The following is an 11,225-nucleotide window of genomic DNA, read 5'->3' as shown; positions in this document are numbered from 1 at the left end:
AGTTATGACAGCACTTCCTTTTCTTTTCTGAAACACTCTCAAATGGTAACATATTTTTTCTCCGAAAATCGATTATATTTAGCCATTTCAGAAATCATTCTTTTCTCAATTACTTGTGTATTGGAAAATGAGAACGTTTAACAAAACGTAATCTGTATAGCTCAAGCAATAATCGTTAATTAATATTATTATTTATCTTCCGTTGCCTGGAATCGGCTATCTGATGAATTTGAACACCACACGTAGTTGGGTTTCCAAACCTCAAGAACAATCGTATGATAAATGTAAATTATTATAGTATTAAAGGTTTTTAAACGTGAGGGTTATCTTTAATGAAGATTTCCACTGTAAACTATTTCTCAAATTCCTGCTTATATATACCTACATTCTCATTTGAGAAACCATACAAGAACAAAGATTATGATGTCGGCCATAATCATCGTTTAGTGACATTGCACATACTTATGAATAAAGCGATATACAATATAAGGAAACATGTCTTTTCGTCATTATTTCGTAAATCGATTGCTAAATCGTCAAATTCTTCACCTTTTGTCGTCCATTTTGTTGGTGTACAGATACATAATAGTCGTAAAAACCACCAATGGGTTAAATACAACTGTAATATCAAACAAAACCGAGAGGATAAAGTACTTAATAGGCAAGTAGATCCAAACAGGGATGAACAAAGCACGAAATTTTCATAACAGTCGGTAAAACAGAAAACAAAATGGCTACCTTTTAAAATAATTTTCAGCATTTTTCTCAATGAAAATGGTTCATATCTCAAATCCTATATTTGGCGAATTTTCTAGCCAATCAAAACGGAGACATCTCATAATGGCTGAGTTTGGGTAATATTTGCCGAATTTGATATATATTGGCCGAGTTTTGAAATATATTGTCTTCAATTGTCTGGTATTGGTACCGTAATTGTCCCAGTATCGCGTCATATACTTCATTGTTGATTAATTATAATCTTTATAAATCTGTCTAGCCATGCCTTTGCCTAAATACCGCCTTTCATTGGATAGGGACGTTATCTAAATAAATTAAAACTTACGATTTATACCACCAACGGATTCGTTATCTAATAAGGTTAATCCGCATTGGTCCACAGGGCTAAACACAAACATTGTTTGATGATTTTCTGTTTTAGTAAGTTTATTTATATATAAAATCAAATTAAAGATATATTAATTGTATCACGTAGGCAATTTGTTTTAAATCATATATAACATAACAAAAATAGTATCATTATTTTTGTAGTAAAATAAATGGGTGATAGAACTATAAATGTACTATCTTACTTTATTTTCTATTTACGGTTGTTGAGATTATAATGTGTAGTTATTTAATACTAGCACATTTTTAAACCGAACAATGAGAGTTATAATTGTAGTTCGTGTGGTTATCAAAAATAAATGCCGGGACATTGGATACTATTATCAAACAAGATCAACAAATAGCATCCATCATCCCATTCACTTTGATTTTACAAAAACAAATCGCAAAAACAGCTATGAATGCGATTTCATACAAATGTGACTCAATGATAAAATATATCTGAGCAGATAAGCAAGTTATCAAATTGGTTGATACCATTTAGTGTAACACTCGGATTTCTAGAGCCGTACTATATAAGGGAGTGTGGGGTTATGCTTACTGTTTCTATAAATATAAAACATAGTTAGTACTTAACAACTGTAGACAATTAAACGTATTACAATGTCATTATGTTCCAGTATACAGTATACAGTCCACATTCTTACTTTTCCAAAAATAGGTGTTACTTGAATCATACACTTAGGTATTCTATAAAGTTGTTTGGTAACGCCCTTTCCTTCATTCAATTTAAAGATTTTTGCAGCTAACGTTTGCAATGTTGTCCCTAGTCTGCAGTAAATGCGCTAAGATGCAATGGATACAACACACACAGTTCTATAACGTTAGCTAACGTATTGTCCTAATCTGAACTCAGGGAGAACCTGGTTTCGTTCCGTTATTGTATATTTTCAATGATTGTTGAGTTGAATTGAACTGATTTGTGCGTGCCTAAATATATAAACAGAGCATGACCTACATATCTCACTCCCTGATAACGGAAGCAGTTTAATAACATAAAACTGTATTTATATTAAACTAAGGCTCAATACAATCATTTCCTTTGATATAGATTCTCCTCGTCCGATCTAAAACAAACCCAAATATATTTTTTAATAAATCGATAACAATATGAAGTATTTAGGCTGATGTTTGCTGAATTGTTCAAATTGTTTAATATATATTTGTTTTAATTCATCTGAACATACCGTATTGTATATTCATGTTTTCACATCGGCTATTGATTTTTAAACATTTTGAAAATAAATCTTAAATTTGAATCTATAACAGGATAATATCAATATTTACATGCATAACTGCCAAACTGTATTTGAATATTACTGAAGATGTGGACCAAACTTGCCAAGAAGACACATTAACTGAAGCGTGGCGAGCATTTAAATGTTAAATAAATGCGGTTGAATTTGAACTATTTCTAGCATCTACCGTCTGAAAACGGAAGACCAATAACTTCGAATTTAGGATTGAACTAATTGAATTGACATCTAATGGATTTAGTTTGAATAGCATTTTGGCTACTATAGCTTAACATATCATTTTCAAGACAAACATTAAATCATATTTTCCAAACCTGCTAACCCCAAAAAACGTTTGGTATGTATCACCATATTTTCCCAGACACTTCATTTGTGAAATGCATGTAGTGCGGGAAATGGCATTAAATGACAACGAGTGTCAAACAACTGAGAGCCTAATTGCATAATAGTGATCGACCTGTCAGCCTGAAAACAATTAATTGACCGAACCGAAGACTGAATAGGAGCTGACTATAATGGCAGGAGGTCAAAAGTGGCCTGCACAGTATTTTTTATATTATACCGCGCTATATAGCTCGAATCTTTAATTGGAAGTTATTATTACATGGAAAGACATCTTATTATGTAAAACAGCGGGCCTTATACAAAATAGTGTATATACTATATAGTCATACTGTTTAAAACTCCACTTTCACTTATACGGAAATAAGAAAAATAATAAACATTATTTTGTGATGTTTGTTTTATCAGTAAAGAGCATCACAACTTATAAATATCTAGCCGGTGTTTTACATAAAACATAATGGTAGTCAAATTTAATTTGCAACTCATTTTACGCTGGAGGAGACTGTACCGTTTATGATAATTACATTTCAAACTCTGCACTAAAGTAAACATATTGTTTCGTTTGGATAAGTGCTAAACATTCGAACTGGTTCTTTACAATAATGAAATAAATAACACTTATTTTCTGTAAAAAATTCTCTTTCATAACCAAAACCTTCAATCAACAAAATGTTTCTTTATAAATTAAATCGTAAATAGATGGCTGCGCTCATGTCTCCGCCAATGAAATTTTCCGACGAATTATTGTTTAATTATTTATAAATATGTAAGTCATTACCAGGAGACAAAAACCAGATATTTTGTTTAATGAAATGCATTAAGATAGCAACGAGAGCACGTGCAATGCACAATAGCTCAATCATACCATTCACAATCACTGAATAACCTTCCTTTTGCCATATTATTAATATTATTATTACGTTTTGGTGCTTGTTCGGGTCACATCAAGGAAAACCGTCACACCCTTGTCAAAACATAACATAAATAAATATTAATTGGATTACAATATTACTTGAAACATGGACAGAGAGCAATATCCACAAGTGAGGTGCGAAACAACCACAATTCTGTTTTAACTTTTAACATTGACATTTATAACTTATTCAATTATTGCAAACTAGAAAAATGTATAGACATATATACTACTAAGCAGCCATAACTCTTGGTACATTTAGATTATTTATCCTGTATCTGTAATTGTTTTGTTGTTTTTTGTAACTCAAGACAATAATGTTGTCACGATTTCGGTTCATTTCTTACGAATACTATACATTTATATTCTCTAATTTGTCCAATTATCTATTCGTTCGTTTTTACTTTTTATCAACTAATATTGTTAAAAACTTGCCCGTTCTACCAATAACTGTGCATTACAATTGCTGCTTGTTTGTTCCATTGTTTGTTTGTATACTGGTAGTAAAGCATACGCTATTTTGGACGATTTGAAGATAACGCCATATCCTCTTCATAACACCCTTCACTGTATTGCTTAAATCCTGATATAGGCCAAAATGGCTGGTTGTTAGAATAAATTATGTAAGATTGAAGTTAGTATTTTGTGATATTTTTATATCACTTACTTTCATCAGTGCTAAGCATTTAAGTTGAATGTGTCCAGTGTCATGCTTTTTTTCAAAAGCACAATTCAATGCTATTTCATTGCGACATCCGATTATTTTAATGACGGAAATAAATTGAAAATACGTATTAAAACAATAAAGGTAACGCCTCCCCATAACCTGTTTAATCGTTGCATCATCAACTTGTCACAAGTCAACTATAAATTGTGTGTCCTACGCATAATATAACGAAATAAATTATGTCACTTCCTTCTCTTTTAAATTATCTCAAAAGGTCTTAAAGGGTCACATATTTTTTCCTCTTCCGAAAATCGCTTCAGTTAAGCCGAGTCTGCAATTAATCTTCTCTCAACAACCTATGTATTGATAAATAAAAACATACAAAACGTTATCTGTATATCTCAAGAAATAATCAATAGTTACTATTATTTCTGATATTTCGTTGCCTGGAAAGATAATGGCCTTGAATGTGCACACCATGTCTCAATTGTTATTCGAACCATAAGAATATTATTATGATAATTGTGAAAGGATCATGGACGTGAGGGTTAACTATAATTAAGATTTCAATAAACCTGCTTATATATACCTACATTCTCACTGAGAAGGCATACAAAACAAATATAAGGATGTCGGCCGTGCTTCGCTATGAGACCTAGGGACCCGTCTAATGCAACAAAACCAAGGCCGAAACGTCGTCTTGCATACAGGACACCACTCTTCATCTCATTTATGTCACTTAAGTCGTCGAGAATGATTTTATAGGTCTGCACGGTTTTTCATGGTCAGGGGTTTTCCCATGATTTCCCCGAGTTTGAGGCCCTGATCCAGAGACCTGCACAGGGACCGGAATTGTCCGTTGAAGTAGATTAGGGTGCCAAACAAACAAGCAATCGTTTGCTAGATTTTCAGCGGCTTTAAACTATTTATGCCTCCCTGTTGACATTGTTCAATCTCTTGTGAAACCCAAACCTTTTTTCTGGAAAATGTGTGAAATTATCTGCCTTAATTTACCCCCTGCCCGATATAACTTAAGAAAACAGCAAAGTACTTTCTTCCAATGGCTTATTATCCTAAGATTCGTGTTTCAATGCAAGATTTCTTCAATCGTGACTAGGACCGACGCTTTTGTCAAGTTTTCGAAAATTGTTTTTCCGCATATGCTTTAACAAAACAAAGATTCATTTAAATATATGAATAGTATAAGAACAGCTTTCAAGCGCTGTAAAACACGGTCGATATTATACGACTAGCAGATCAGATCCCGAATAGCTATAGATTCATTGAAATCCTGGTAAAAAATGATAACGAACTGTGGTCGCTATTTGTCACGTCCAAGTCGACCACTACTCCAGTCTGGCAATTATCTGTGAAGGTTTATGAACCCATACAATTACGAAAACATCACGCCCGTCTTCCGTCAATCCTTCCACAAATGCATGATGTTTCAGAACCCTGTGCCTTCCATTTCCTGTCCTTAAGCCAAGAGCCAACCTAGATCTGCTGTCAAGCAGGGTCCACACATGTTTGGTTCTCCCCGTTACTTTGGAAAGCGCAACCCTGTCCGTCCGTCATCATGCGACATCTTGGACCTAGCACATTTTCCACGCAATATACCACCCTTAAAAAGTCTCTGTCACATTATCAAAATAAATTAATATCAGTTTACCGTTAAATAGGTTAACATACGGTTTTAAGTTCAATAACGCCGGGCCACCCTGTCAAGAACTTTAACACTGCCGGTTTACATCCCCTGTACTCTCGGATATAATTGAAAAAAAATGTAATGTATAAAATGACCCGCATAGTCAAATATTAAAACATCTCCAGTCGGATAAGTTCAAAAACCAAGCGGTGACTTTCGTTTATTCATGATGTTACTTATCTCACACTTTTGTGTGAACGACTGGATTGATCATGGTTTATAAGCTATAAAATATTCTACCTTTAATTAAGTTGCAGATATAACATTAAAATAGGGTTTCGGGGTTTTAATGGAGTAAAAGGATATTTAATCTGCATTTAGATTACTACCTTTATACTCGTCAGATATGTATATCCTCGGCATATAATTCGGTGGCACATATTGTTTAGATAATTATATGAGTGTCGAGATTGACAGGGTAACTATGACAATTTGAGTACCAATTGTAAATTCTTAGACTTACAAACGAAAATAAGTTACGTCAAAAATCGCAGCAAAATCAGATGGCGGGAGTTACAATCACTCGCCGGTAAATTATGCTTTGTATGTCAAGCTATAAAAGGGGATGAGCATTTACCAGCCGATTGTACGATAAAAAGGAAGGTATCGACAAGTCTTAATTTTACGTCCGTATAGCACATATCAAAAGACACATTTGAAGATGTGGTTATTTTTAAATCCATTAATGGCGTTGTACAAAACCCTTGTTTGTTTGGATTTCCATCGATATTGTAAAATGGTGGACTGCACGGTCTAATTTCAAGACTTTGGCCCTCTTCTTTGCTCTAAAAAGGTCAGTATATTGTCCTTATCGAAACTCAATCATTAAAATTAGAGCGCATCTTACATCTTCTCTTCACATTAATTCTGTGGCATCATGTTATATGGCATTGTTTTTAAAGCGCGTTACATACAAACCAAAGAAATATAAATTTGTCTATTTGACGCAAGATGTGGTAGGAGTTCCTTAAGTTGACTGTATCTGCCTTGTTGAAACTATTAAAAAACAATCATCAACATCAAATACCCTGATGCACCTTCTCCTTCCATTATTTTTGTGCAACACTGTTTTAGAGCACGTTACATAGAAAAGAAACAAAATTCAATATTTTATTCAATTTCATGAAAGATGTGGCAGATGTTTCGACAGTTGACCCAAGAAGCATACCAATTTTCTGGGGTTTAACACTCATTTACTTGCCGAATCTGAAATACACAAACTTGGCTATAGCCCCAAAACACCATCGTATGCCCTGGGTCTGTCCAAGTTTCCTGTGATTCGTAAGACTTACAACCTAGGAAAATAATGATTCCTACCTGTTGATAACATAGTACTCTTCATCTCATTTATGTCACTTCAGTCATGCACACAAGCCACTGCACGATGTCACAACAATCGGTTTAAGGTGCAAAGATGATGCGGGTAGTCGCACTGTTTATAATAACTAAACTACTAAAAGGTTATCGCCTATCACACCACCAATTTTAAGAAATGCCATTTCGAAGTTACCTTTTTTGCACCAATAATTACAAATATTCCCTGTTTTCACATCCGGGTAAGGTACCTCACTCCGTCCAATGGCCATACGGGAGAAAACATTATTGCGATGAAAGATATCACGTTTGGGACGGATCTGCTTGACATTACGTAAATCAAAAACAAACTAGCTTGGTGTTAGCATAAAAAGATCTCAGTTTGTCTTGTTAGCTCCCTCGTACAGTATCTTTGCATGAGCTTAAAAGTTGCGGCACCCCTATTCAGCAATTTCGATCGCTCCCTGGTCACTAGTTATCATCTCACATCGTTGCTCATAAAGGCATTGGGAGTCGCAGATCTTGCGTAAACCCTTTTTTATTTTTCATAGCTTAAGGTCTGGTGCAGCCACTTAAGGGCATTTCGGCTGAGCAGATACAAAAAGCCGGGCGATGGTGTACACAGGCTTTCCGCAGATACATTATTCCTGAAATGGTCAATGTCCCCGATCTGTTCTAAATACATTAACGTAAACATTGAGGATCAAGCCGTTGTTTACAAATTTTGACCCATGTCCACCTAGTTATAAATAATAATTATAATTATTATTTAAGTTATTGTATAATGGAAATCGTAGCAATGACGTCAGAGATGCGCCGACGGTAGCGTAACGTAGGGAATCGAGCGACCTAAATTTCAATACCAGTACCAACCTCCTATCATTTTTGGTTCCGGAGATATCTTCGAGATTAGCTCCCCCTTAACGAGCTATACGGGAGCACGTTAAAAGTATGAAATGTCGCGAATTTGGCCATACTTTGACGCGCTAGAAACCGGTGACAAAATAATATCCCGGACAAAACGACGAGTGCATCTTGTAGGGGTATAGCGTCCCCTAAATGGCAAACTTTGTTCCAGCCTGGTCAGGTGCAGGGATGCTGATATATCTTCGAGATTGCCAACCCCATTTTAAGGCATTAATGCGGCATTTTAGCGTATAAAATAGCCTTGTAGGCGAATGGTTACGGTGAGGCAATGACGTCAGAGATGCGCCGACGGTGGCCTAACGTAGGGAATCGAGATACCTTAATTTCAATACCAGCACCAACCTCCTATCATTTTTGGTTCCGGAGATATTTTCGAGATTAGCCAACCTTACGAGCTATATGGGAGCGCGTTAAAAGGTACGAAATGTCGCGAATTCGGCAATAATTTGACGAATTAATCGTGTGCGAATTAAATATACTAACATATTTTAATTATGAGTTTAAATCGTTATTTCTAAAACTTATTAATTTTCAGGACAAAACAAAAACCGCTAGCTGCTAGCGTGCTTCTGCTGGAGGACCATGATCGGCCTTGATGAGGTGATACGCTATTTGATGCAGGTTGCAGGTCATGCCAGGTGCATTATAGACGCTGGGTTCGGGCGAATCAAGGCGCTTTATAGGCGAACGGACTGTGAAACCTTGAGCGACCTTGGTTAGTTGAAAAGATATATCCTCAGTCACCAACAACAGACTCATTTAAGTTTATTAAATGAATGAACTAAAATATCGAAACTATATCGTGAATGTGGTGAGTAATTTTATTAATCATTTTCAGAAAACGTATTTGCATCTTCTTTAAATACAAATGAGGCTGTCCCTTACAAGAAATCTGACGGGACCTCGAGGTTCGAATGGCGGGAATGGAAGACATTTCTTAGTCAACAGTTTCGTGCACTGAAAGGAATAAGGTCATATCATCAGTTTCGATTCACATCTGAGTCGCCTGGTGTCATTTCTTTGAAGAAAGGAGAAGACAACGAGGAGACGAGCTACTGTGTATTCGGCGGCGGTAATGTATTATGAAGTAGACCACAGGAAGTACCAGCTGCCGGTTTAAGCCGCGAGCGCCAGGCATACTTGGCAACTCACGTGCGAAAATACTTGCGGGCAAAGAACAAGGACACAACATGTCCGCTTTCTGAGAAATAGTGCCAAGCGTCTGACATCACTGAATAAGTGGACATATTTCGCGTGTTGTTGTTGGTGAATTGTTATTGTGCTGTTGTTTTTTTGTTAAATTACAGATTGTAACGGTATATATGTTACATCCATTATGTACACATATTCATTGAATATTGATAGTTTAATGTTGTTGTTTTTCTTTTTTAAATGCTAAAGACGATGGCTTGAAAACACACTTCGATAAACAAAGGAGTTGTTCAAAATACTTCACTAAACATATAGGGACTGTTTTATATATGGGTATACAGCATTTATTAACGTTATATAACTACTGGAGATCATTCAATACGTTTTATCAAATATCAGAATAAACTAATAAAAAATATACCAAAAAAAGTTGGTAAATAAGCCGATATTTTCATTCGAAATAGCAATCCTCGTTCTCATGGTAACATCAACATTTACACTGTGTTTGGGCAGTAACCAAAAGTCTTTTCTATTGTGACCATTCAGTTAGAGTTTCAATTTATTACCAATAATCGAATGACAGTAAACTTACAAATGATTATATGTCTTCGTTTTTGTTTTGTTCAACGTTCGAAGAATCGTCATGGTGATGGTCTTTGATATTGAAATTTGGCATTAAAAAAATATGCATTTCATTATAGTTGGAAATTTTAGAACACACAGATATTGTACTTTGTATTTTTTCAAAAATACTAATTTTGATAAAATATGCGATAAGGGTCGTTTTCACAGGCCGGCGGTCATATGTATTTGTTCGTCCGTCACGACGGTTTTCGATCAATATCATATGAACGCTTAGGCCCTGGGTTTGGGTTCTTAACTTTGTAGGCTGGTCGATCTTGATCAGCAAATAAAGCCTTTTGATTTTAGAAGGTTAAGGTAAATGTCGTGGTGACCTTAATTCACCCACTGAAAATAAATATGTGAAGAACACTTAGGCCCATTGACCTTAAACTCTATGTTGTCTGTTCATCACCACGATATGAACTTGTGTGGGTCAAAGATATAGGTTATATTCAGTTTACATTGAACTTCTGGAGAACGCTTTGGCTCAGGGACATCAATATTAGTAGTATGATTGGTCTATACCAGCAGATGACCCATATTGACCAAGTCAGTGGATCGAAGGTCAAGTTGATTGTGCTCTTAAGCTAAAATATCGGTTTCCGAAGAATGCCATGGCCAAGGGATCTCAAACTTTAAAGACAAGTTGGTCATAACAATCTTCTTGTGACCGTAGGCTGAATATACAACGTTTTCTATCAATAACTGAAAAAGGCTTAGGCCTAGAGACCTCGAACTTGGTATAGGTCCCTCAAACATGACTAGCATCCTAACTATTTTGACATCAGTTGGTCAAAGGGCAAGGATTTGGTGACCTTGAGATAAAAACCGATTTCGTTCAATAATAGTATCCAGTTACCTCAAACTTGGAATGCTGGTGAATAGCATCAGATTCCTTTTAGTCATCTTTCAGGTACAATGCCAGCAAAGCTCATTAATGAAACAACTCAGAAGGTGTTTAACACATTTTCCATTGTTATTCCAATACATAAAATTAAACATTTGCAGGATGTTGTAAAACTGTGAAAGAAAACCCCAGAGACAGAATCATCTCAGATCCCATGAGAAGGCGCGACTCTGGACAGCAGTTATTTTGTCTGTTAATAGGTCGCATGGTTATCCGAGATTTGTTCTCTTTTCCAGGAATCAAATTTGTTTAACTTTAAAGGTGCTTCATTGGCATTGTACTGAACAAGA

The sequence above is a fragment of the Mya arenaria genome, chromosome 9 (genome assembly GCF_026914265.1).
Source record: "Mya arenaria isolate MELC-2E11 chromosome 9, ASM2691426v1".
Taxonomy (NCBI): domain Eukaryota; kingdom Metazoa; phylum Mollusca; class Bivalvia; order Myida; family Myidae; genus Mya; species Mya arenaria.
The sequence above is the reverse complement of the archived record's forward strand: the minus strand, read 5'-3'. Positions refer to the sequence as shown.